Source organism: Lutra lutra, chromosome 4 (genome assembly GCF_902655055.1).
Source record: "Lutra lutra chromosome 4, mLutLut1.2, whole genome shotgun sequence".
Classification (NCBI taxonomy): Eukaryota; Metazoa; Chordata; class Mammalia; order Carnivora; family Mustelidae; genus Lutra; species Lutra lutra.
This window is the reverse complement of record NC_062281.1, coordinates 93,191,751-93,216,697: the sequence shown is the minus strand read 5'-3', so window position 1 is coordinate 93,216,697 and position 24,947 is coordinate 93,191,751. Positions and strand designations below refer to the sequence as shown.

The 24,947-nt window shown below is 38.2% G+C and overlaps 1 pseudogene; it reads right to left on the bottom strand.

Annotated features, from left to right (window-relative positions):
- The window catches only part of LOC125099272 (uncharacterized), a 49,557-nt pseudogene that overhangs the window by 20,104 nt on the left and 4,506 nt on the right, over nucleotides 1–24,947 (bottom strand).

The window sequence follows — 24,947 nt, the reverse complement described above, 5'->3', positions numbered from 1 at the left end:
GGGTCCTGGGATCGAGCCCCCAGTTGGGCTCTCTGCTCGGCAGGGAGCCTGCTTCCTCCTCTCTCTCTGCCTGCCTCTCTGCCTACTTGTGATCTCTGTCGAATAAATAAATAAAATCTTAAAAAATAAAAAATAAAAAAAGTTTTAAGCATGCTTAAAAACATATCTTGATTAATCAATTTGTATTATTTACAGCACAACATGGTATAGTCATTGTTTGTTTTGGGTTTTGGCAATGAGCAGATGAGCCTGACAGTGTTTGCATCCCTCATGTAACTTAGCCAGGGGCCAAGGGTGGGAGGGTCTTGGCATATGGACATTGGTTAGCTCTGCAGAGACCAATCAACAACAGAGCTCCCATTCATAGAGTTTAAAGTAAGAACAACTTAAAACCTGAGCTCATCAAAAGAAACAGAGATTTTGTGATAGAAGTGACCAAGAAAACAAAAAAGGAAAAAGCTGGTATAGCATACAGATTATTTCTTAGAAGAAACAAACAACAAAAATTCATCTCTATATACTGATGCCTTACTTCTTCACTGCTCTCCAGTTGGTCCCTATAGATTCAAAATCCATATGGAAGCTCCGCTCCATGGTTCAAAGCATGGCTATGGTCACCAAGTAACCCTCACTCCAGTCCCAGCTTCATAATAAAGAGCTGGATAAACCTGGATGTGACTTCAATGTGGCTTCATTTCCATCATCTGAAATGTTAACAAGGTATATTAGTTGATATTCGAGATCCTAATCATTTTCAGAAATTCTATTTTTGAATTCCAAGTCCTGGCTGAGGATATATACTTATCCTAAGGACCCAGTAGCCACACTTACTAGAAAACTAAATTTTCTTTGCAGGAAGCAAATGGGAGGTATCCAGCTGCAGCCTAAAATTTCTTTAACTTGTCACAAGTATTTGTAGTCAGATTCCTGCAACATGCTGTGTATATATGTTTAAGGGCAAATTAAGGCCTTAACTGTGTACTACAAAGTGTAATTAAATTGTTCATCATATTTCAACGAAACATGAGCCTTGGAAGTTTGTGCCAAGAGGTGTCATCAGACAATTTATGACTAAATATTCTGAAATGTCCTGTCTTTCCCACTAAGTCATATCTACCAGGGTCTGAAGGTTTGTTTCCCTAACATCGCTATCTCCCAGGAACCAAAGTCCTGAAGGTACACAATCCTACCAGCACTAAAAGAACATTTCATGGGATTGAATCCAAAGTCCATTTGCATTAAAGCTCCATCACCCCACATAGGCTCTCACTCCCCTACATCAGACACAGATATGCTGAAAATGGTATTCTATGCGAATGCCTCCAAAGGCCCTAGACTCTTAGATTAATTTAGTGCCCCCATTTCCCAAAACATAGGAATCATTGTCAAATTCATCAAAATTTACCAAAATTCATTAGATTACCAGTGCAAATGGTACAAATGGGCATGATCACACCATATGGGGGAAGGGAAGGAAGTAAGACCCAGGAGCTGTGTGCTCACAGAAAGGTATAAAAAGGGGAGAAAACAAAGAGAAAGCTAAAGCAACAGGGGACAGGTGGTTCCACCAGGGGCAGACAAGGCCAAGAAGCAACAGAGTGGAGGTCTGAGTATGCCTTCCTCTGCCTTACTTCCCCCCACCTCAAGAACAACAGGGGTTTTTGGATATTCTCTTGAGGAGTTAGGTTACTGAAGCAAGACAGCTGTTCACATGTAGCAGACAACATTTCTAAATGTCACTAGTGTCCTCTCAGAGCATTAAAATGAACTAAAATGTCACCTGATAAAAAAAATATCATGCGCATCCGACATGGAATGGTAGCCTACGAGGTCCCACATGCTAGCCTGTGAGTATTTGCAACTGTATTGATGCCTGTAGCACAGAAAGGGATTTTCAGCTGTGCAGGTGGTCAGACATTTCCACACCTCCATCCCTCCCTTAGCCCATGAAGAACCTCACCACAAGATGACTTGCTTCCCAAGAGAGTACACCTGAGTTCTGCTCATTGCACCTCTTTTCCCCTTACCTGCAGCAGTCATGCTTCACTATTTATGTTCTAGACCATGTTTTAGGGTGCTAACAATGACATAGAGAAACAGCACACAGGTAAGCATCTGAAAATTTGTGCGCCTACAGATGATAAACATTCTTCTTCCCTCTGGGACTTAGAGATGGCAACAAAGGTATGTGGTAGCGGGGAGCTGACCTGTGCCTCATCCCATATTTAAATGGGGTATTATTAAGGCATTTCTCCATATGGGAATTAAAGTCACTTAGCAACAACTAATATATTTTATTTCATCTTGTCCTTTCTTCTAGAATTTCTTTGAGATTCTAATTAAAATCATTGGGGAGAAAATGTGATCCAACTTACTAACCATTCATATTATAGACTAGTATATTGTCATATTACTTACTATGACCCATTTATTTTTGCAAATAGAAAATAAGTTATTTAACCTCATTTTATTTAATGTTTGTGACTAAACGTGATTTGGTAAATTTACTTTTCAAAGTCTGTACCTTCAAATCTGCAGTGGGAAAATGCACTAACTTTAAGTAATAAAGTACTTAAAGTGTACACTTAAAATAAACAAAACACCCTTCCTCTACAAGCAAATTGACATGTTTATATGCATACTGGCTTTATAGTTAAAACAAATTTAGGAGAGAGGAATCAAGATGGCGGAGAAGTAGCAGGCTGAGACTACTTCAGGTAGCAGGAGATCAGCTAGATAGCTTATCTAAAGATTGCAAACACCTACAAATCCAACGGGAGATCGACGAGAAGAAGAACAGCAATTCTAGAAACAGAAAAATCAACCACTTTCTGAAAGGTAGGACTGGCGGAGAACTGAATCCCAAGCGACGGGAAGATAGAACGCAGGGGGAGGGGCCGGCTCCAGGCAAGCGGTGGAGCAAAGGAGCACAAAATCGGGACTTTTAAAAGTCTGTACCACTGAGGGACATTGCTCCAGACGCTTAACCGGGGTGAAGCCCACGTGGGGTCAGCGTGGCCTCAGGTCCCGTAGGGTCACAGAAGGATCGGGGGTGTCTGAGTGTCGCAGAGCTTACAGGTATTAGAACGGGGGAGCCGGCTACAGAGACAGAACCGAGGAGTGAGCTCTAAGCTCGGGGTTACCTTGAACCAGTCGCAGGCTCTGTCAGCTCGGAGCGCGGCCGGAGACCAGGGTGACGGGAGTAATTGGGCGCTGTTCTCTGAGGGCACACTGAAGAGTGGGGCCCTGGGCTCTCGGCTCCTCCAGGCCAGAGACTGGGAGGCCGCCATCTTCATTCCCATCCTCCGGAACTCTATGGAAAGCGCTCAGGGAACAAAAGCTCCTGAAAGCAAACCCGAGCAGATTACACAACCCGGGCCCTGGTAAGAGCAGTGCAACTCCGCCAAGGGCAAAGACACTTGAGAATCACTACAACAGGCCCCTCCCCCAGAAGATCAACAAGAAACCCAGCCAGGACCAAGTTCACCTACCAAGAGGTGCAGTTTCAATACCAAGGAGAGCAGCGGAATTCCAGAGGAGGAGAAAGCAAAGCACAGAACTCATGACTTTCTCCCCATGATTCTTTAGCCTTGCAGTTAATTTAATTTTTTTTCTTTTTCAATTTTTTTTCTTTTCTTCTGCTAAATTTTTTTAACTTTTACCCTTTTCTTTTTTAACGTTTTTAAAGTAGTTTATCTAATATATATATATATATATTTTCCCTTTTATATTTTTTCTTTTTTAATTGTTTCTTTTTTCTTTTTTTTTTTCTTTCTGAACCTTTTTATCCCCCTTCTCCCCCCTCACGATTTGGGATCACTTCTGATTTGGCTAAAGCATATTTTCCTGGGGTTGTTGCCACCCTTTTAGTATTTTACTTGTTCCTTCATATACTCTTATCTGAACAAAATGACAAGGTGGAAAAATTCACCACAAAAAAAAGAAAAAGAAGCAGTACCAAAGGCTAGGGACCTAATCAATAGAGACATTGGTAATATGTCAGATCTAGAGTTCAGAATGATGATTCTCAAGGTTCTAGCCTGACTCAAAAAAGCCATGGAAGATATTAGAGAAACCCTCTCCAGAGAGATAAAAGCCCTTTCTGGAGAAATAAAAGAACTAAAATCTAACCAAGTTGAAATAAAAAAAGCTATTAATGAGGTGCAATCAAAAATGGAGGCTCTCACTGCTAGGATAAATGAGGCAGAAGAAAGAATTAGTGATATAGAAGACCAAATGACAGAGAATAAAGAAGCTGAGCAAAAGAGGGACAAACAGCTACTGGACCACAAGGGGAGAATTCGAGAGATCAGTGACACCATAAGACGAAACAACATTAGAATAATTGGGATTCCAGAAGAAAAGGAAACAGAGAGGGGAGCAGAAGGTACATTGGAGAGAATTATTGGAGAGAATTTCCCCAATATGGCAAAGGGAACAAGCATCAAAATCCAGGAGGTTCAGAGAACCCCACTCAAAATCAATAAGAATAGGTCCACACCCCGTCACCTAATAGTAAAATTTACAAGTCTTAGTGACAAAGAAAAGATCCTGAAAGCAGCCCGGGAAAAGAAGTCTGTAACATACAATGGTAAAAATATTAGATTGGCAGCAGACTTATCCACAGAGACCTGGCAGGCCAGAAAGAGCTGGTATGATATATTCAGAGCATTAAACGAGAAAAACATGCAGCCAAGAAAACTATATCCACTAGGCTATCATTGAAAATAGAAGGAGAGATTAAAAGCTTCCAGGACAAAAAAAAACCTGAAAGAATTGTAAACACCAAACCAGCTCTACAGGAAATATTGAAAGGGGTCCTCTAAGCAAAGAGAGACCCTAAAATTAGTAGATCAGAAAGGAACAGAAACAATATACAATAACAGTCACCTTACAGGCAATACAATGGCACTAAATTCATATCTCTCAATAGTTACCCTGAATGTTAATGGGCTAAATGCCCCAATCAAAAGACACAGGGTATCAGAATGGATAAAAAAACAAAACCTATCTATATGTTGCCTACAAGAAACTCATTTTAAACCCGAACACACCTCCAGATTTAAAGGGAGGGTGTGGAAAAGAATTTACCATGCTAATGGACATCAGAAGAAAGCAGGAGTGGCAATCCTTATATCAGATCAATTAGATTTTAAGCCAAAGACTATAACAAGAGATGAGGAAGGACACTATGTCATACTCAAAGGAACTGTCCAACAAGAAGATCTAACAATTTTAAATATCTATGCCCCTAACGTGGGAGCAGCCAACTATATAAACCAATTAATAACAAAATCAAAGAAACACATCAACAGTAATACAATAATAGTAGGGGACGTTAACACTCCCCTCACTGAAATGGACAGATCATCCAAGCAAAAGATCAACAAGGAAATAAAGGCCTTAAATGACACACTGGACCAGATGGACATCACAGATCTATTCAGAACATTTCATCCCAAAGCAACAGAATACACATCCTTCTCTAGTGCACATGGAACATTCTCCAGAATAGATCACATCCTCGGTCCCAAATCAGGTCTCAACCGGTATCAAAAGATTGGGATCATTCCCTGCATATTTTCAGACCACAATGCTCTGAAGCTAGAACACAATCACAAGAGGAAATTTGAAAGAACCCAAATACATGGAGACTAAACAGCATCCTTCTAAAGAATGAATGGGTCAACCAGGAAATTAAAGAAGAATTGAAAAAATTCATGGAAACAAATGATAACGAAAACACAACAGTTCAAAATCTGTGGGACACAACAAAGGCAGTCCTGAGAGGAAAATATATAGCGGTACAAGCCTTTCTCAAGAAACAAGAAAGGTCTCAGGTATACAACCTAACCCCACACCTAAAGGAGCTGGAGAAAGAACAAGAAAGAAACCCTAAACCCAGCAGGAGAAGAGAAATCATAAAGATCAGAGCAGAAATCAATGGAATAGAAACCAAAAAAACAATAGAACAAATGAACGAAACTGGGAGCTGGTTCTTTGAAAGAATTAATAAGATTGATAAACCCCTGGCCAGACTTATCAAAAAGAAAAGAGAAAGGACCCAAATAAATAAAATCATGAATGAAAGAGGAGACATCACAACTAACACCAAAGAAATACAGACAATTATAAGAACATACTATGAGCAACTCTATGCCAACAAATTTGACAATCTGGAAGAAATGGATGCATTCCTAGAGACATATAAACTACCACAACTGAACCATGAGGAAATAGAAAGCCTGAACAGACCCATAACCAGTAAGGAGATTGAAACAGTCATCAAAAATCTCCAAACAAACAAAAGCCCAGGGCCAGACGGCTTCCCGGGGGAATTCTACCAAACATTTAAAGAAGAACTAATTCCTATTCTCCTGAAACTGTTCCAAAAAATAGAAATAGAAGGAAAACTTCCAAACTCATTCTATGAGGCCAGCATCACCTTGATCCCAAAACCAGACAAGGATCCCATCAAAAAAGAGAACTACAGACCAATATCCTTGATGAACACAGATGCAAAAATTCTCGCCAAAATACTAGCCAATAGGATTCAACAGAACATTAAAAGGATTATTCACCACGACCAAGTGGGATTTATTCCAGGGCTGCAAGGTCGGTTCAACATCCGCAAATCAATCAATGTGATACAACACATTAATAAAAGAAAGAACAAGAACCATATGATACTCTCCATAGATGCTGAAAAAGCACTTGACAAAGTACAGCATCCCTTCCTGATCAAAACTCTTCAAAGAGTAGGGATAGAGGGTACATACCTCAATATTATCAAAGCCATCTATGAAAAACCCACCGCAAATATCATTCTCAATGGAGAAAAACTGAAAGCTTTTCCGCTAAGGTCAGGAACACGGCAGGGATGTCCGTTATCACCACTGCTATTCAACATAGTACTAGAAGTCCTAGCCTCAGCAATCAGACAACAAAAGGAAATTAAAGGCATCCAAATTGGCAAAGAAGAAGTCAAACTCTCACTCTTTACAGATGATATGATACTATATGTGGAAACCCAAAATACTCCACTCCAAAACCACTAGAACTTGGACAGGAATCCAGTAAAGTGTCAGGATATAAAATCAATGCACAGAAATCAGTTGCATTTCTCTACACCAACAACAAGACAGAAGAAAGAGAAATTAAGGAGTCCATCCCATTTACAATTGCAACCAAAACTATAAGATACCTAGGAATAAACCTAACCAAAGAGACTAAGAATCTATACACAGAAAACTATAAAGTACTCATGAAAGAAGTTGAGGAAGACACAAAGAAATGGAAAAATGTTCCATGCTCCTGGATTGGAAGAATAAATATTGTGAAAATGTCTATGCTACCTAAAGCAATCTACACATTTAATGCAATTCCTATCAAAGTACCATCCATTTTTTTCAAAGAAATGGAACAAATAATCCTAAAATTTATATGGAACCAGAAAAGGCCTCAGATAGCTAAAGGAATATTGAAAAAGAAAGCCAAAGTTGGTGGCATCACAATTCCGGACTTCAAGCTCTATTACAAAGCTGTCATCATCAAGACAGCATGGTACTGGCACAAAAACAGACACATAGATCAATGGAACAGAATAGAGAGCCCAGAAATAGACCCTCAACTCTATGGTGAACTCATCTTCAACAAAGCAGGAAAGAATGTCCAATGGAAAAAAGACAGCCTCTTCAATAAATGGTGTTGGGAAAATTGGACAGCCACATGCAGAAAAATGAAATTGGGTCATTTCCTTATACCACACATGAAAATAGACTCAGAATGGATGAAGGACGTCAATGTGAGAAAGGAATCCATCAAAATCCTTGAGGAGAACACAGGCACCACCTCTTCGACCTCAGCCGCAGCAACGTCTTCTTAGGAACATCACCAAAGGCAAGGGAAGCAAGGGCAAATTGAACTATTGGGATTTTATCAAGATCAAAAGCTTTTGCACAGCAAAGGAAACAGTGAACAAAACCAAAAGACAACTGACAGAATGGGAGAAGATATTTGCAAATGACATATCAGATAAAGGGCTAGTGTCCAAAATCTATAAATAACTTTGCAAACTCAACACCCAAAGAACAAATAATCCAATCATGAAATAGGCAGAAGACATGAACGGACATTTCTGCAAAGACGACATCCAGATGGCCAACAGACACATGAAAAAGTGCTCCATTTCACTCGGCATCAGGGAAATACAAATCAAAACCACAATGAGTTATCACCTCACACCAGTCAGAATGGCTAAAATTAACAAGTCAGGAAATGACAGATGCTGGCGAGGATGCGGAGAAAGGGGAACCCTCCTACACTGTTGGTGGGAATGCAAGCTGGTGCAACCACTCTGGAAAACATCATGGAGGTTCCTCAAAATGTTGAAAATAGAACTACCCTATGACCCAGCAATTGCACTGCTGGGTATTTATCCTAAAGATACAAATGTAGTGATCCGAAGGGGCACGTGCACCCGAATGTTTATAGCAGCAATATCTACAATAGCCAAACTATGGAAAGAACCTTGATGTCCATCAACAGACGAATGGATAAAGAAGTGTAGTATGTATACACAATGGAATACTATGCAGCCATCAAAAGAAATGAGATCTTGCCATTTGCGATGATGTGGATGGAACTAGAGGGTATCATGCTTAGCCAAATAAGTCAATCGGAGAAAGACAACTATCATATGATCTCCCTGATATGAGGGAGAGGAGATGCAACATGGGGGGTTAAAGGGGTAGAAGAAGAGTAAATGAAACAAGATGGAATTGGGATGGAGACAAACCATAAGTGACTCTTAATCTCACAAAACAAACTGAGGGTTGATGAGGGGAGGGGGGTTGGGAGAGAGGGGTGGGGTTATGGACATTGGGGAGGGTATGTGCTATGGTGAGTGCTGTGAAGTGTGTAAACCTGGCGATTCACAGACCTGTACCCCTGGGGATAAAAGTATATTATATATTTATAAAAAATAAAATTTAAAAAAAAATCCAAAGAAAAACAAATTTAGAGTTTTCTATATTCTACAGTGAGCATATTGTATGAATAAATATCACATGTATACATATAAAAATAGTGTAACTTGAAAATGAATCCCTTATTTTCACTCATGCTGGTGATACCAGGAACTGTGCGTGTGTACATCACTCCTACTCAGCTACTTCTTTGTATCTCTGTGTTGAATGCTACTGTGTTTCAGCCAAATATAATTTTCTACTTTGCCAATAGTCTTCTTCTCCTTTATCTTGCCTTTCTCCTCCAAATGTTCTACCTAACAAAATACTTCTAAGCTCTAATGCACCACAGATGAATTATTTAGGTGAAAAGTCTGTCTTATGAGGTAGTTTACCATTGGTCTTTCCTTCTAAAAAACAAATTACCTACACGTCCCATCATCCACATTCTCCACTTCCATCACCTCCGTATTGATCTGACCACGAAAAAGGTACCAATGTCTATCTGTAGATGCCTTTCTATTCTTCAACCGTCTTACAATGGAATGAAATCACAAAAACATTTTTACTAAACTTAATAAAAAACAGCGTTGAAGTAATATGATGTAAACTAGCCATAGAAAAATACTGAAAATACACCAATGCCATCAATGATATCAACTGTGAGGCTCTTGGTGTTTTTTACTTGTGTCCTCCCAACTGAGGCTTATGTCCCAGCTTTTGTAAACAAATGGAAGCTTCGGACTAAGAACAACATATAGTTGGGTGGGTAAATAGGTGCTTTTGCTCAATTTAAAACATAAAATGTAGGGATGCCTGGGTGGCTCAGTGGGTTAAGCCTCTGCCTTCAGCTCAGGTCATGATCTCAGGGTCCTGGGATCAAGTCCTGCATCGGGCTCTCTTCTTGGCTGGAAGCCTGCTTTCTCCTCTCTCTCTCTCTCTGCCTGCCTCTCTGCCTGCTTGTGATCTCTGTCTGTCAAATAAATAAATAAAATCTTTAAAAAAAAACATAAAATGTACCAAATCAAAGTCTGTTACACATTAAAAGTTGGTTATTTTAAAATTTCCTTTTATTTCTTTCACTTTCATTTCTCATTTTTCAGTAATTAGCTGGTAATTTCCATTTTTTTCAAATTTGGATAAAATTCAGTTAGTACTTATGATCCCTCTGCAAAGAAACTGTGTTGGAAATTCTTAAGTTTAGTGTTACATGGCTGAAAATAATTTTCCTATATTATTTCTATGATATGAGACCTATATACTTGTTGAATAAGTCTCTTAATACATGTATAATGCTTTATAAGGGTCTTATTTATTTTTAAAATAGTCTAAAGCATTCCAGAACTTTGGTATAGTATGTCTAATACCGGTCTTTAATCTTAAAATGTTTGTAACACAAAGTTAAAATATCCAGGTTTATAGATGAACATTTATAATAACGAATTATGTGGTTAAATGTGTTTGTAGTTGAATCACTGAACATTCAGGAGAGATTATTTTAAAAACAGGTTTTTTTAATTAAAGAGGAAAGATTCTAAGAAATGATTCAGGAGGATTCAAAATACCTAGTCACTCAAAAGATTTCAATTAACTTGAACTATTCCATTTGACTCATTAACAAAAGTCTGCTTAATAATTTAATATACTAAAATAATTATTCATTTGTTACATTTGTTGTACAGTCACATCTGGCAAAAGTGAAGGCATAAATATTCACCAACTTCAGTGTCCCTCTCCTCCCCACCCCTGCAGTTAGATATTAGCCCTGAAGCAGGAGGAGTAGGTGCAGGGAGGGGTCACAAGGTGCTGTCCCAGTCCAAGTTCCTTCCTTGAAAGAGAATACATATTCCTAGCTTATCTATCTAAAGCCTCATCAGAATTTAGTAGTCCTTCATCCCTACTAAAATAAACTAATTAAATAGATTAGTTAACCTGATTAGGGTTTGTCAGCCCCAGGCCTTCACCATCTTGCACTCCTATGTTCATTATGAAAGTCACCTCTAAATATCCTTTGCTAATAACCCTAAATAAATGCTACCAATTAGGAATTAAGGCCATATAGTATGCAAGTTGGCATCATAGAAAGCCAGGATAGAGAAGAATGCCAAGAAGTTTAGTATGTAGGTAACTGCATATTCTCCCAGGTAGGACATATTATTGTGGTCTCTTGCAAAAGAGAGTTTCTTGTAAGTTGATACATCATACTTCAATCATTTTTTTAAAAAAGTTTTATTCACAGGCAAAGATAACAGTTTTATTCACAGGCAAAGAATCATGGTAACAGTTTTACTCACAGGAAAAGAATCATGGTGTGGAATCTATCACTGGGTTCTATTTTCCAAAGCATTAATTTACTTTGTGATCTTGTTAGTTCTGTATAGGCTTTTGAATTTCTCTTGACCTGTAGATAATAACACTCAGTATGAAATTCCACTAAGTGTCTGATCAATATTGTTAACACTTGGCTTAAAAAGAGAGATTTTCGGGGTGCCTGGGTGGCTCAGTGGGTTAAGCCGCTGCCTTCGGCTCAGGTCATGATCCCAGGTCCTGGGTTCAAGCCCCACATCCGGCTTTCTGCTCAGCAGGGAGCCTGCTTCCTCCTCTCTCTCTGCCTGCCTCTCTGCCTACTTGTGATTTCTCTCTGTCAAATAAATAAATAAAATCTTTAAAAAAAAAAAAGAGAGAGATTTTCGGTCCCTTCAGAAGGTGGTTCTATTAAAGTATATCAACTGAAAAGCTCCTGCTTTGAAAATAATTTTGCTCTATGTTTTAATGTAGAATATTTGATATCCCAATTTTCTGATTTCCCTTCTAATTAATTGTGTTAGTGGTCATCACATACACGTTGCAGGAATGTTTATAATGGCAGAAAAACTAAACAAATAAAAACCTAAAGTCCACAGATAGGAGAGAGAGTAATTAAGTTGTTATCAATTTAATTATGATAATATTCAACCAGTGGAATATTATGCAATCGTTAAATGAATAAACTATTCCTATACATATGGATAAATAATTTATAAACTATATTGTATGTAAAATGTAAATTGCAGAAAACAAAATACTAATACTTAAAGAGCTCATTAACAAGCCAAACTAAGCCATATCATGCTTTATGTATTAACTATTACACAACACATTATTTTTTAAAATACTAGTTTCTCCTGAGATTAATAGCATTAGTAAATTCCAGAGCTGAGATTCCTAATCAGCACTCTTGTCTTTTGTGAATGTAAATCTAGAATTCAATTCATCAAGTTCCCAGGTTTTGCAGTTAAAATACTGTGGAAATTTGGAAAAGGTTCAGTTTACTCATACTCACTAAACAATCTTTAGAGCTTCAATAGTACTTGGTTAAGGGGATGAAGTATCCTAAAATGAAGGGACTAGATGGTATATTCTTACTACTTCAATTCGGGAAGTGAATAGACAATCATTTTTATGCAGTATTTCCATTTCTAGTCACTATGCATTTTGTCCACATTATATACCCATTAAAGATATTTGCTCAAAAACTAGGATTTTAGGGGCACCTGAATGGTTCAGTCAGTTAAGCGTCCAACTCCTGATGTTGGCTCAGGTCATGATTTCAGGGTCCTGGGACTAAGCCCCATGTCAGGCTCTGCACTTCAACAGGGAGAGTTCAACAGAGGCACAACATAAATAGAATTAAGTCCTCCTGAAATGTAATTAGTGTACACATCAACCAGTTGATAATTCGTGGTGGAAAATGAAGGAACGCGACCTGGGACCAGGCTCCCATGTCCGAACCTGGGCAAGTCATAGGCAAAGGCTCGCAAAGGCTCGGCTCTGCTTCTCTCACTCTCCCTTTGCCCCTCTTGCTGCTCACTTTCTCTCTCTCTCTCAAAATAAATAAATAAATCTTAAAAAAAAAAACGTTCAGGATTTTAATTTTACAAAATCTTTTCTGTTGTTTGCCAATTTAACAAGGAAAGTCATAAGACCATAAATATATCATCATTGTACATGGCTAATCTTACAAAAGCTTTGCACTTGAAGGCAGGCATGCTTATTAATAAGTATGAGATCAATAGTAATTTAAAAAAAGATCTCATTCTCAAATGATGCCTTTAATAAATGCACCTAGATGGATGTATTAATTGACGTCATGGGCAAAATCCTTTCATGATGTATATCAAATCATCATGTTGTACAATTAAAATGTATTACAATGTTATTTGTCAACTAGTCCTCCATAAAGCTGGATAAAAACAATTGTACCTAAACAACTTGAAGCACATTATAATTTTTAATGAGTTATATACAAGTAAAATTAACAGCCTTTTCTACATCTTCCTGAAACCTATTTCTATGAGTCCCAATCTTGCTGCAAAATACAAAGAATTTAGAAGAGCATAGTAAAAAAAAAAAATTCATTTTCATATGTGGTAAAAAGCATCTTTTTTTTTAAAAGCTCATTAAGGCAGGGATTAACAACAACTATCTTTTTTTGAAAGATTTATTATTTCTTTATTTTAAAGAGAGAGAGCATGTGTGAGATTGGGAAAAGGCAGAGTGAGAAAGAGAGAGAGAGAGAGAAACTCAGGCCGACACCAATTTGATGTAGAGCCTGATATGGGGCTCAATATCACAAACCTGAGATCATAACCTGAGTCAAAACCCACAGTGAGACACTTAACCAACTGCATGACCCAGGCACCCCATAACTATCTTTTGACTTTAACCCTAACCTATTCCCTTTCAGCAAGACACATGGGTAGTTCTATGCTTTCTCAGCATCACTGTTATTTTTGCACTAATGTCTCCTGCTAGGGCATTCTGATACTATAATCCAAGAGGCAGAACTCCCATGTCATCAGCATAGCTGCCAACTCAGAGAACTTGCTCTTGACATCTTGTTCATTGACTTAGGAAATTCCATTTCAAGAGATGAAGAATGACGTTACCTTAATCTTGCCTCAGAAATCAGTGTTTGAGTTTCTCATTCTCATGTTACGAAAAATCTTTGGTTACATTGTCCTCATTTCTGAACCTAGAATAAATAGTCATGCAAACCCTGCATCCTCAACCCATCTGTTTTACCTTTAAATTTCATGAAGCCTTTTAGTACCTTTTCACTGAAAATAATGTATCCTAGATATGGTTAGGAAGTAGTATATAAAGGCTCAGGAAATTTCCCAATTAAGTTCAGCTTTATTATTTTGCTTAAACAATCTGTAAAACATTTCACCAGGAGTTCAAGGAAACATCCTATAAATTAAGTAACTCCTGAAGAAAAAATTATATCCCTACTTTAAAACAAATAACATACATCAGTAACACTGCTACATTAAATTACTTAAACTAATGATAACTAAGCTATACCAGGAACTTGCTTGGGTTTCATTCATTCACTTATTCATTGATTCATTCACTATTCAACAAATACCTCTTGAGTGTCTATTACTTGGCAGGTCCAGTCTCTGGGGAAATAGCACAGAATAAGTAGCAAGACCAGTATTCTCATGGATTTTACAGTCTAATCCAGCAAAGGTGGCAACAAATAAATAATGAAGAACATATTAGCAAGAATATTCTAGATATCGATATAAAATTGCTGGGATGCTATACTAGATGGGGCAGTCAAGGAAAATATTTCCAAGGAAGCAGAGGAAATGACTGGGAAACAGCACTGGGAAACACAGAAGACATATTCACCTTTCCTACAGAGCCTGAGGCATGTGGGTTAGCAAAAGAAAATTTTTTTTTCCTCCAAAAGCTTCCTGGGAAGGTAGTGTTATTGGATGATAGTCACGTTTCAGTCAGGTTTTACAAGAAGGTAATGAGAAGAATCAGAAAACAGGCTAAGAGTATGTGAATTTTACTGAGGAGATCCTGAGTTCCCAGGAGCACAGAGGAAAAGGTTGAAACTGTGAGATTGATAATTTCTTTTTTCTTAAAAAATATTTTCCAAGGTTAATAAGTTATTTCTGAAGTAGTACCTATTTATCACCTTACCTGTGTTTCCTTTTGCAACACCAGAAGATTATCAAAAAGAAAAAACACCCGTTCTTGAATATTTCCAGAAGAAATTTTCAGCAAGACGCCACACATTAACATCTCAGTGCAGGTGTCGGTGATATTGGATCCCTAGGTTAAAAAAAGAAAAAGAGAGAGAGAGAGGCAATGTCTGATTACTTAACAGAAACTTTTGTGTGTAATTCTTTTTCTCATTAAAAGTCTGTTTTTATTTCGAGATACAATATATGGACAGGATAAAAGTTGAAACACCATAAATATTTGTACACTGGATGGAGGTCTCTCTTCCTCCCAGACTCCTCCTCATCAGTCTCAGCAGATACAACTGTGGTTAGGAGACTCTGGGTCTTTTAGCTTTCTTACACATGTAGGCGTATATAAACATGGATGATACATGTTACCTATGCTCTTTTACAAGGAGATGATTTCAAAATGATGCATAAAATTCATGTCTCTAACACTCCTCTCCCCCTCCTCTCTTCCCCTGGTATGGGAAAAGAGCTCCACGGATATATCACAAAGTACATTCTTTAAATTCTCTAAATTTTTAATGGGTCTCAACTTATTTATCCACTCCTTGGATGGAGAAGAAAAAAGAAGAAATGAAAGAAAAAAAACTATTTAAAGAGAGCAACTTTCCATAGAGCTTTAACCCAAGTTAAAAGTTAGCATAGGCACACTCATTCCTTAAATAAGCCTTCACTGAGTGCATGCTAAGGTCAGATGACTAGTGACAAAGCTAAGTCTTCACACAAGAACTAACCACTGAGAGGAGCCACAGATGGAAAGAGCCTGAATCATGAACAGAGGAAAGCTGCCCAGTGAAGCAGAGCACAAGCATTGGATTGTTGTGTGAGCTGATCCAAAGTCTCTCCATTGAGCCATAATAAAAGTGGCAGTGTATTTGTTTCTACAACCTAAACTATCACAACTAATCCACTGAGTTAGACAAAACAAAAAACAAGAAAAATAAAGTTTTCAGTAGATAGCTGATAAGCATGCTCTGTTTTCAATATGTCTGGTCTCTTTAAATCTAGGGATAAATTTCTGATTCTTTTTCAACTCAATGCTTTTATTTGTTTTTGATATTTAAAAATCAGACCACGAATTATAAATTTCCTATTTCCACAGTAATCATTTATACAGTTTCCCTGATTATAAAAATTTAAATTACAGTGATAACTCATACATGTCAGTAAGAAATTTCCCAAATGGGAAGTTAAGAGAATGTGATTGTGCTGAGTATCTGCATTACAAACACATTTTATTTATTTTTTTATTTTTTACTAACTTTATTTTTCTAAAGATTTTATTTATTTATTTGTCAGAGAGAGAGAGAGAGAGAGAGCACAAACAGGGGGAGCAACCGGCAGAGGGGGAAGCAGGTGCAATCCCAAGATCCTGGGATCATTACCTGAGACGAAGGCAGGTACTTAAATGAGTGAGATACCCAGGCATCCCTACACACATATTTTATTTTTGGTTTTGATATTTAACTTAAATTTTTAAAAAATTTAAATTTAATTCCAGGAGAGTTAACGTACAGTGTTATACTAGTTTCAGGTATATAATATAGTGACTCAGCAAGTCCGTAACTTATTCAGTGCTCATCATGAGAAGCGTATTCTTTTTTTTTTAAGATTTTTATTTATTTATTTGACAGAGAGAGATCACAAGCAGGAGGAGAGGCAAGCAGAGAGAGAGGAAGGGAAGCAGGCTCCCTCCTGAGCAGAGAGCCCGATGCAGGGCTTGATCCCAGGACCCCGGGATCATGACCTGAGCCGAAGGCAGAGGCTTAACCCACTGAGCCACCCAGGTGCCCCGAGAAGTGTATTCTTAATCCCCTTCACCTCTTTCACCCTTCCCCCGACTCACTTCACCTCTGGTGACCTTTCATTACAAAATATTTTAGATTTAAGACATTTCCCTTTTTTTCATCTTTCATCATAAAAGTGGACATTAACTAGAGATCTATCAAAAATTTATACAATTTCATATCCTTCCTCATGTGATAATTAAGCAAAAACTGTCATCAAATTCGAATATAAATCCCAATTTCAGTGGCAATGATTTCTTACTTAAATACTATCCCTACCTCAGAAAAAAATTACGAAAGAATACTATTAAAATTGGAAATAAGGAAACATCACATTGATTCTTGCACAAGGACCTATACGATGTTATGAAAGAGGTTTTATTGATAACAATTTTATGAAATGTACAAAATACTTCACCTTATATTATTTCTCATGGTAGCTCCAAAAAGTAAAGCAAAGAAGCTAAGTTGTTATCTAATTAAATGAGAGCTGTAAGGGAGGAGCAAGATGGGGGAGGAGTAAAAGACTTAAATATCATCAGGTCCCAGGAGTTCAGCTAGATAGTTATCAAACCATTCTGAATACCTACAAACTCAACAGGAGATCAAAAAGAAGATGACCAGTAATTCTAAGAAGAGAAAATAGACCACTTTCCAGAAGGTAGAACGTGCAGAGAAGTGAATCCGAGGTGACATATGGGAAGCTGGGAAGGTCCAGCTCCCAGCAAGAGAGGGAATAGCAGAGCACAAAAAAGGAACTTTCAGAAGTCTACTCCACTGAGAGATAGAGGGGGGTTGGGGTGGGGAGATCACTCGTGGGGTCTAGCCTCTACTCCACTGTAGAGGCTAGAGGGGGGTTGGAGTGGGGAGATCACTCGTGGGGATAGTATGGTCTCAGGACCCACAGGGTCAAAAAAAGACCAGGGGTGTCTGAGTGTGGCAAAGCTCCCAGGTATACAGCAGAGAAGCCGGCTGCAGAGACAGAGCAAAGGAGGGAGAACTAAGCTCAGGGTTACCTAAAACCATGATCCGAGGTAGTTGGTCCACTACTCTCCCAGCAGGAACCCCACAAGGGGCAGATCAGGGGAGTACCCCCCTTCCTCCTCCAAGAGGAGCTGCACAGGAGTACAGTGCCAGAATCAGCTGGGTTTGGAGACTCCAAATGGGGCCATTCTCCAGAGAAAGAAAAACTCAGTCACAGGATGGGTGAGCTTGGAGTACAGCCGGAGACCAGGGAGACAGAGAGATTAACTGCTTTTCTCTGAGGGTGCACTGAGCAGTAGGGCCCCCAAGCTCTCAGCCCCTCCAGGGCCAGAGACTGAGAGGCCACTATCTTCATTCTGGTCCTCCACAGATATACAGAAAGTGTTCAGGGAACAAAAGCTCCCGAAAGCAAACACGAGCAGATTACTTAGCCTGGCCCCTGGCAAGGGTGGTGCAGTTCTACCTCAGGCAAAGACATTTGAAAATCATGGCAACAGGACCCTCCCACAATAGATTAGCAAGAACATCTAGCCAAGAACAAGTTTCCAACTCAATGAGAACTGCAGAACTCCAGAGATAGGGGAAAGCAATACATAGAATTCATGACTTTTTTCCCATGATTCTTTAGTTTTTGGAAGTTAATATTTTAAATTTTGTTTTTTTCTTATTCTATTTGTAAAAATTTCTCCTCCATCTTATTTTAACGTTTTTAAACTATTTTATCTTATCAATACCTTTTTAAAAATCTTTTTAAATTTTTATTGTTATAATCATATTCTATCCCTTCATTGTATTTAACTTTATTTTTTGTATACATATAGTTCTTTTTCCTTTAAAATTTTGGGACACAGGTTCTTCTAATAGACCAAAATATACCCTAAATCTAGCACATGTCTTTGTTCTAGTCTCCAGCCTGATCACATTCTTTCCTCTTTTTTTTTTCCTTTTTCAAAGAACTTCTTATCATTTCTTTTTTTAGAATCTTTTTAATTTTCAGCTTTACAGTCATATTCCATCCCTTCATCATGTTTACCCTTATTTCATCTATTCTATTCATCAGTCCAATATATATATATTTTTTCTTTTTTCCTCCTTTGTCTTCCTCCCAGTTTTGGGTCTCATCTGACTTGGTTAGTATATAATTATCTGAGATCATTGCCACCCTTGTAGTATTTTGTTCTCTCATTCATCTTTTTTATCTGGATAAAATGACAAGGTGGAAAAACTCACCACAAAAAAAAAAAAGGAACAAGAGGCAGTGAGGCAGTACTGTTGCCTAGGGACCTAATCAATACAAACATTAGTAATATCTCAGAACTACAGTTCAGAATGATGATTATCAAGGTGCTAGCTTGGCTTGAAAAAAGCATGGAAGACCCTAGAGAATCCCTTTCTGAGGAAATAAAATCCCCTTCTGGAGGAATACAAGAATGAAAATCTAACTAAGTTGAAACCAAAAAAGGTATTAATGAGGTGTAATAAAAAAATGGAGGCTATTACTTCAAAGATAAATGAGGCAGAAGAGAGAATTAGTGATTTAGAAGACCAAATGATGGAGAATAAAGAAGCTAAGAAAAAGACAAACTATTACGGAACCGGAGGGGAGAATTTGAGAGATAAATGATACCATAAGATGAAATAATATTAGGATAATTGGGATCCCAGAAGAAGAAAGAAAGAGAGAAGCAGAAGGTATTTTGGAACAAATTATAGCAGAGAATTTCCCTAACTGGGCAAAGGGGTCAAGCATCAAAATCCAGGAGGCACAGAGAACCCCCCTCAAAATCAATAAAAATAGGGGGTAAGGGGGATCAGGAGAGGGGGGTGGGGTTATGGACATTGGGGAGGGTATGTGCTATGTTGAATGCTGTGAAGTGTGCAAACCTGGCGATTCACAGACCTGTACCCCTGGGGATAAAAATATATTATATGTTGTGGGTTTTTCATAGATAGATTTGATGAAGTTCAGGAATGTTCCCTCTATCCCTATACTTTGAAGCGTTTTAATCAGGAATGGATGCTGGATTTTGTCAAATGCTTTGTCTTCATCAATTGAGAGGACCATGTGGTTCTTCTCTCTTCTTTTATTGATTTGTTCTATAACATTGATTGATTTGCCAATGTTGAACCATCCTTGTAGCCCAGGAATGAATCCCACCTGGTCATGGTGGATAATCTTTTTAATGTGCTGTTGGATCCTGTTTGCTAGGATCTTGTTGAGAATCTTAGCATTCATATTCATCAGTGATATTGGTCTGAAATTCTCACAGCAAATATCATCCTCAATGGGAAAAAGCTTGCAGCCTTCCCGTTGAGATCAGGAACACGACAAGGATACCCACGCTCAACACTCTTGTTCAACATAGTATTAGAAGCCCTAGCAACAGCAATCAGACAACAAATAGAAATAAAAAGTATCCAAATTGGCAATGAAGAAGTCAAACTCTCTCTCTTCACAGATGACATGATTCTTTCTATGGAAACCCAAAAGACTCCACCCCCAAACTACTAGAACTGATACAGCAATTCAGTAACGTGGCAGGATACAAAGTCAATGTACAGAAATCAGTGGCTTTCTTATACACTAACAATGAAAATACAGAAAGGGAAATTAGAGAATTGATTCCATTTACTATAGCACCAAGAACCATAAGATACCTGGGAATAAACCTAACCAAAGAGGTAAAGGATCTGTACTCGAGGAACTACAGAACACTCATGAAAGAAATTGAAGAAGACACAAAAAGATGGAAGACCATTCCATGCTCTTGGATCGGAAGAATAAACATTGTTAAGATGTCTATACTGCCTAGAGCAATCTATACTTTTAATGCCATTCCAATCAAAATTCCACCAGTATTCTTCAAAGAGCTGGAGCAAATAATCCAAAAGTTTGTATGGAACCAGAAGACACCCCAAATAGCTAAGGAAATGTTGAAAACAAAAATAAAACTGGGGGCATCACGTTACCTGATTTCAAGCTTACTACAAAGCTGTGATCACCAAGACAGCATGGTACTGGCATAAAAACAGACACATAGACCAGTGGAACAGAACAGAGAGCCCAGATATGGGCTCTCAACTCTATGGTCAGTTAATCTTCGACAAAACAGGAAAAAATACACAGTGGAAAAAAGACAGTCTCCTCAATAAATGGTGCTGGGGAAACTGGGCAGCTATCTGTAGAAGAATGAAACTCGACCATTCTCTTACACCATACACAAAGATAAACTTGAAATGGATAAAAGACCTCAACGTGAGACAGGAATCCATCAGAATCCTCGAGGAGAACATAGGCAGTAACCTTTTCGATATCAGCCACAGCAACTTCTTTCAAGATATGTCTCCAAAGGCAAAGGAAACAAAAGCCAAAATAAACTTTTGAGACTTCATCAAAATCAAAAGCTTCTGTATAGCAAAGGAAACAGTCAAGAAAACAGAGAGGCAACCCACGGAATGGGAGAAGATATTTGCAAATGACACTACAGACAAAAGATTGATATCCAGGATATATAAAGAACTCCTCAATCTCAACACACACAAAAGAGATAATCATGTCAAAAAATGGGCAGAAGATATGAACAGACACTTCTCCAATGAAGACATACAAATGGCTATCAGACACATGAAGAAATGTTCATCATCACTAGCCATCAGGGAGATTCAAATTAAAACCACATTGAGATACCACCTTACACCAGTTAGAATGGCCAAAATTAGCAAGACAGGAAACAACATGTGTTGGAGGGGATGTGGAGAAAAGGGAACCCTCTTCCACTGTTGGTGGGAATGCAAGTTGGTGCAGCCTCTTTGGAGAACAGTGTGGAGATTCCTCAAGAAATTAAAAATAGAGCTTCCCTATGACCCTGCCATTGCACTACTGGGTATTTACCACAAAGATACAGATGTAGTGAAAAGAAGGGCCATCTGTACCCCAATGTTTATAGCAGCAATGGCCATGGTCGCCAAACTGGAAAGAACCAAGATGCCCTTCAATGGATGAATGGATAAAGAAGATGTGGTCCATATACACTATGGAGTATTATGCCTCCATCAGAAAGGATGAATACTCAACTTTTGTATCAACAAGGACGGGACTGGAAGAGATTATGCTGAGTGAAATAAGTCAAGCAGAGAGAGTCAATTATCATATGGTTTCACTTATTTGTGGAGCATAACAATAGCATGGAGGACAAGAGGAGATAGAGAGGAGAAGGGAGTTGGGGGAAATTGGAAGGGGAGGTGAACCATGAGAGACTATGGACTCTGAAAAACAATCTGAAGGGTTTGAAGAGGTCAGGAGGTGGGAGGTTGGGGGAACCAGGTGGTGGGTATTAGAGAGGGCATGGATTGCATGGAGCACTAGGTGTGGTACAAAAACAATGAATACTGTTATGCTGAAAATAAATTAAAAAAAGATAAAAAAATATATTATGTGTTTATAAAAAAATAAAAATAATTTAAAATAAATTAAAAATCAATAAAAATAGGTCCACACCCTGTCATCTAATAGTAAAACTTACAATTCCCAGTGACAAAGAGAAAATCCTGAAAGCAGCCAGGAACAAGAGGTCTGTAAACTACAACAGTAAAAATATTAGATTGGAAGCAGACCTATCTACAGAGATCAGGCAGGCCAAAAGGACTGTCATGATATAATCAGAGCACTATAACAAGAAAAATATGCAACCAAGATCACTATATCCAGCTAGGCTGTCATTGAAAATAGAAGGAGAGATAAAAAGCTTCCAGACAAAGACTAAAAGAATTTGCAAACACCAAACCAGCCCTACAGGAAATATTGAAAGGGGTCCTCTAATCAAAGACAGAGCCTAAAAGTAACAGACCAGAAAGGAACAAAGACAATATACAGTAACCGTCACCTTACAGGCAATAGAAGGGCAATAAATATATAGCTTTCAGTAGTTACTCTGAATGTAAGTAGGCTAAATGCCCCAGTCAAAGACACAGGATATCAGAATGGATTAAAATAAGAAGAAGGAGGAGGAGGAGGAGGAGGAGGAGGAGGAGGGGGAGGAGGAGGAGGAGGAGGAGGAGGAGGAGGGGGAGGAGGAGGAGGAGGAGGAGGAGGAGGAGAAGGATGAGAAAGAAGAGACCCATCGATATGCTGTCTGCAAGAAACTCATTTGAGACCTAAAGACACCTCCAGATTTAAAGTCAGGGGATGGAAAACAAGTTACCACGCTAATGGACATCAAAAGAAAGCTGGCATAGCAATCCTTACATCAAATAATTTAGATTTTAAGCCAAAGTCTATAGTAAGAGATGAGGAAGGATGCTACTATATCCTACTTACAAGGTCTGTCCAACAAGAAGATCTAACAATTTTAAATATCTATGCCCCTAACATGGGAGCAGCCAATTATATAAACCAATTAATAACAAAATCAAAGAAACACATTGATAATAACACTAATAATAATAGTAGGAGACTTTAACAACCCCCTCACCGAAATGGACAGATCATCTAAGGAAAAGATCTACAAGGAAATGAAGGCTTTAAATGACACATTGGACCAGATGGACATCACAGATATATTTAGAACATTCCATCCCAGAATAACAGATTACACATACTTCTCTAGTGCACATGGAACATTCTCCAGAATAGATCACATCCTGGCTCACAAATCAGGTCCCAACTGGTACCAAAAGATTGGGATCATTCCCCACATATTTTCAGGCCACAATGCTTTGAAACTAGAACTCAACCACAAGAGTAAAGTTGGAAAAAACTCAAATGCATAGAGGCTAAAGAGCATACTGCTAAAGAATGAATGGGTCAACCAGGAAATTAAAGAATTAAAAACAAATTCACGAAAATGAAAACACAACTGTTCTAAATCTTTGGGAAACAGCAAAGAGAGTCCTGATAGGAAAGTATATAGCAAGACAACCCTTCTCAAGAAACAAGAAAGGTCTCAAGTACACAGCCTAAACCTACACCTAAAGGAGCTGGAGAAGGAATAGCAAAGAAAGCCTAAATCCAGCATTAGAAGAGAAATCATAAAGATCAGAGCAGAAATCAATGAAATAGAAACCAAAAAAACAGCAGAACAAATCAACAAAAGTAGGAGCTGGTTCTTTGAAAGGACTAATAAGATTGATAAACTCCTGGCCAGACTTATCAAAAAGAAAATAGAAAGGACCAAATAAATAAAAACATGAATGAAAGAGGAGAGATCAGAACCAACACCAAAGAAATACAAACAGTTATAAAGAACATATTACAAGCAACTACACACCAGCAAATTTGACAATCTGGAAGAAATGGATGCATTCCTAGAGACATATAAACTACCAAAACTAAACCAGGAAGAAACAGAAAACATGAACAGAGCCATAACCAGTAAGGAGATTGAAACCGTCATTAAAAAAAAAATCTCCCAACAAACAAGAGCCCAGGACCTGATGTCTTCCAAGGGGAATTCTACCAAGCATTTAAAGAATTAACACCTATTCTTCTGAAACTGTTCCAAAAAATAGGAATGGAAGGAAAACTTCCAAACTCATTTTATGAAACCAGCATTACCTTGATCCCAAAACCAGACAGAGACCCCATCAAAGAGAATTACAGACCAATATCCTTGATGAACATGGATGCAAAAAATCTCGCCAAAATACTAGCCAATAGGATCCAACAGTACATTAAAAAGATTATTCACCACGACCAAGTGGGATTTATTCTTCAGGCTGCAAGTTTGGTTCAACATCTGCAACATCTGCTTAACACCAGAGTCTACCCCATTCATCTTGTCAACCAAAAGTTGAATGTCAATATCAGAAAAATGCAGACTGCAGAGAGAAGGCATAATCTTGACAAAGAAGAAGGATGACAGGAGGCTCTGAAACTTCCCCCAATCATATACAAAGCACTGACAGATGAAGATCTAACAAGAGCTATACCCACTCACTGTGGAAGAAAAGAAAATTGACAAGAATGACAACTAGGTGGGCGTCTCATAAGAGAATGGTTTCAATATCAAAGGAGTATCTCGAGAAAATGAATGAAGCATTTTAATATTCTCTCTCAAAAAATCTTTTAAAACTACTAGAAAAGTTAAACATGAAATGAAGAATATCACATCATTTTATCATATAATGTCATAAAATGTATGCCCCCCAGCAAGATTCAGCATTTGGTTCACTCTTTTTGAGAT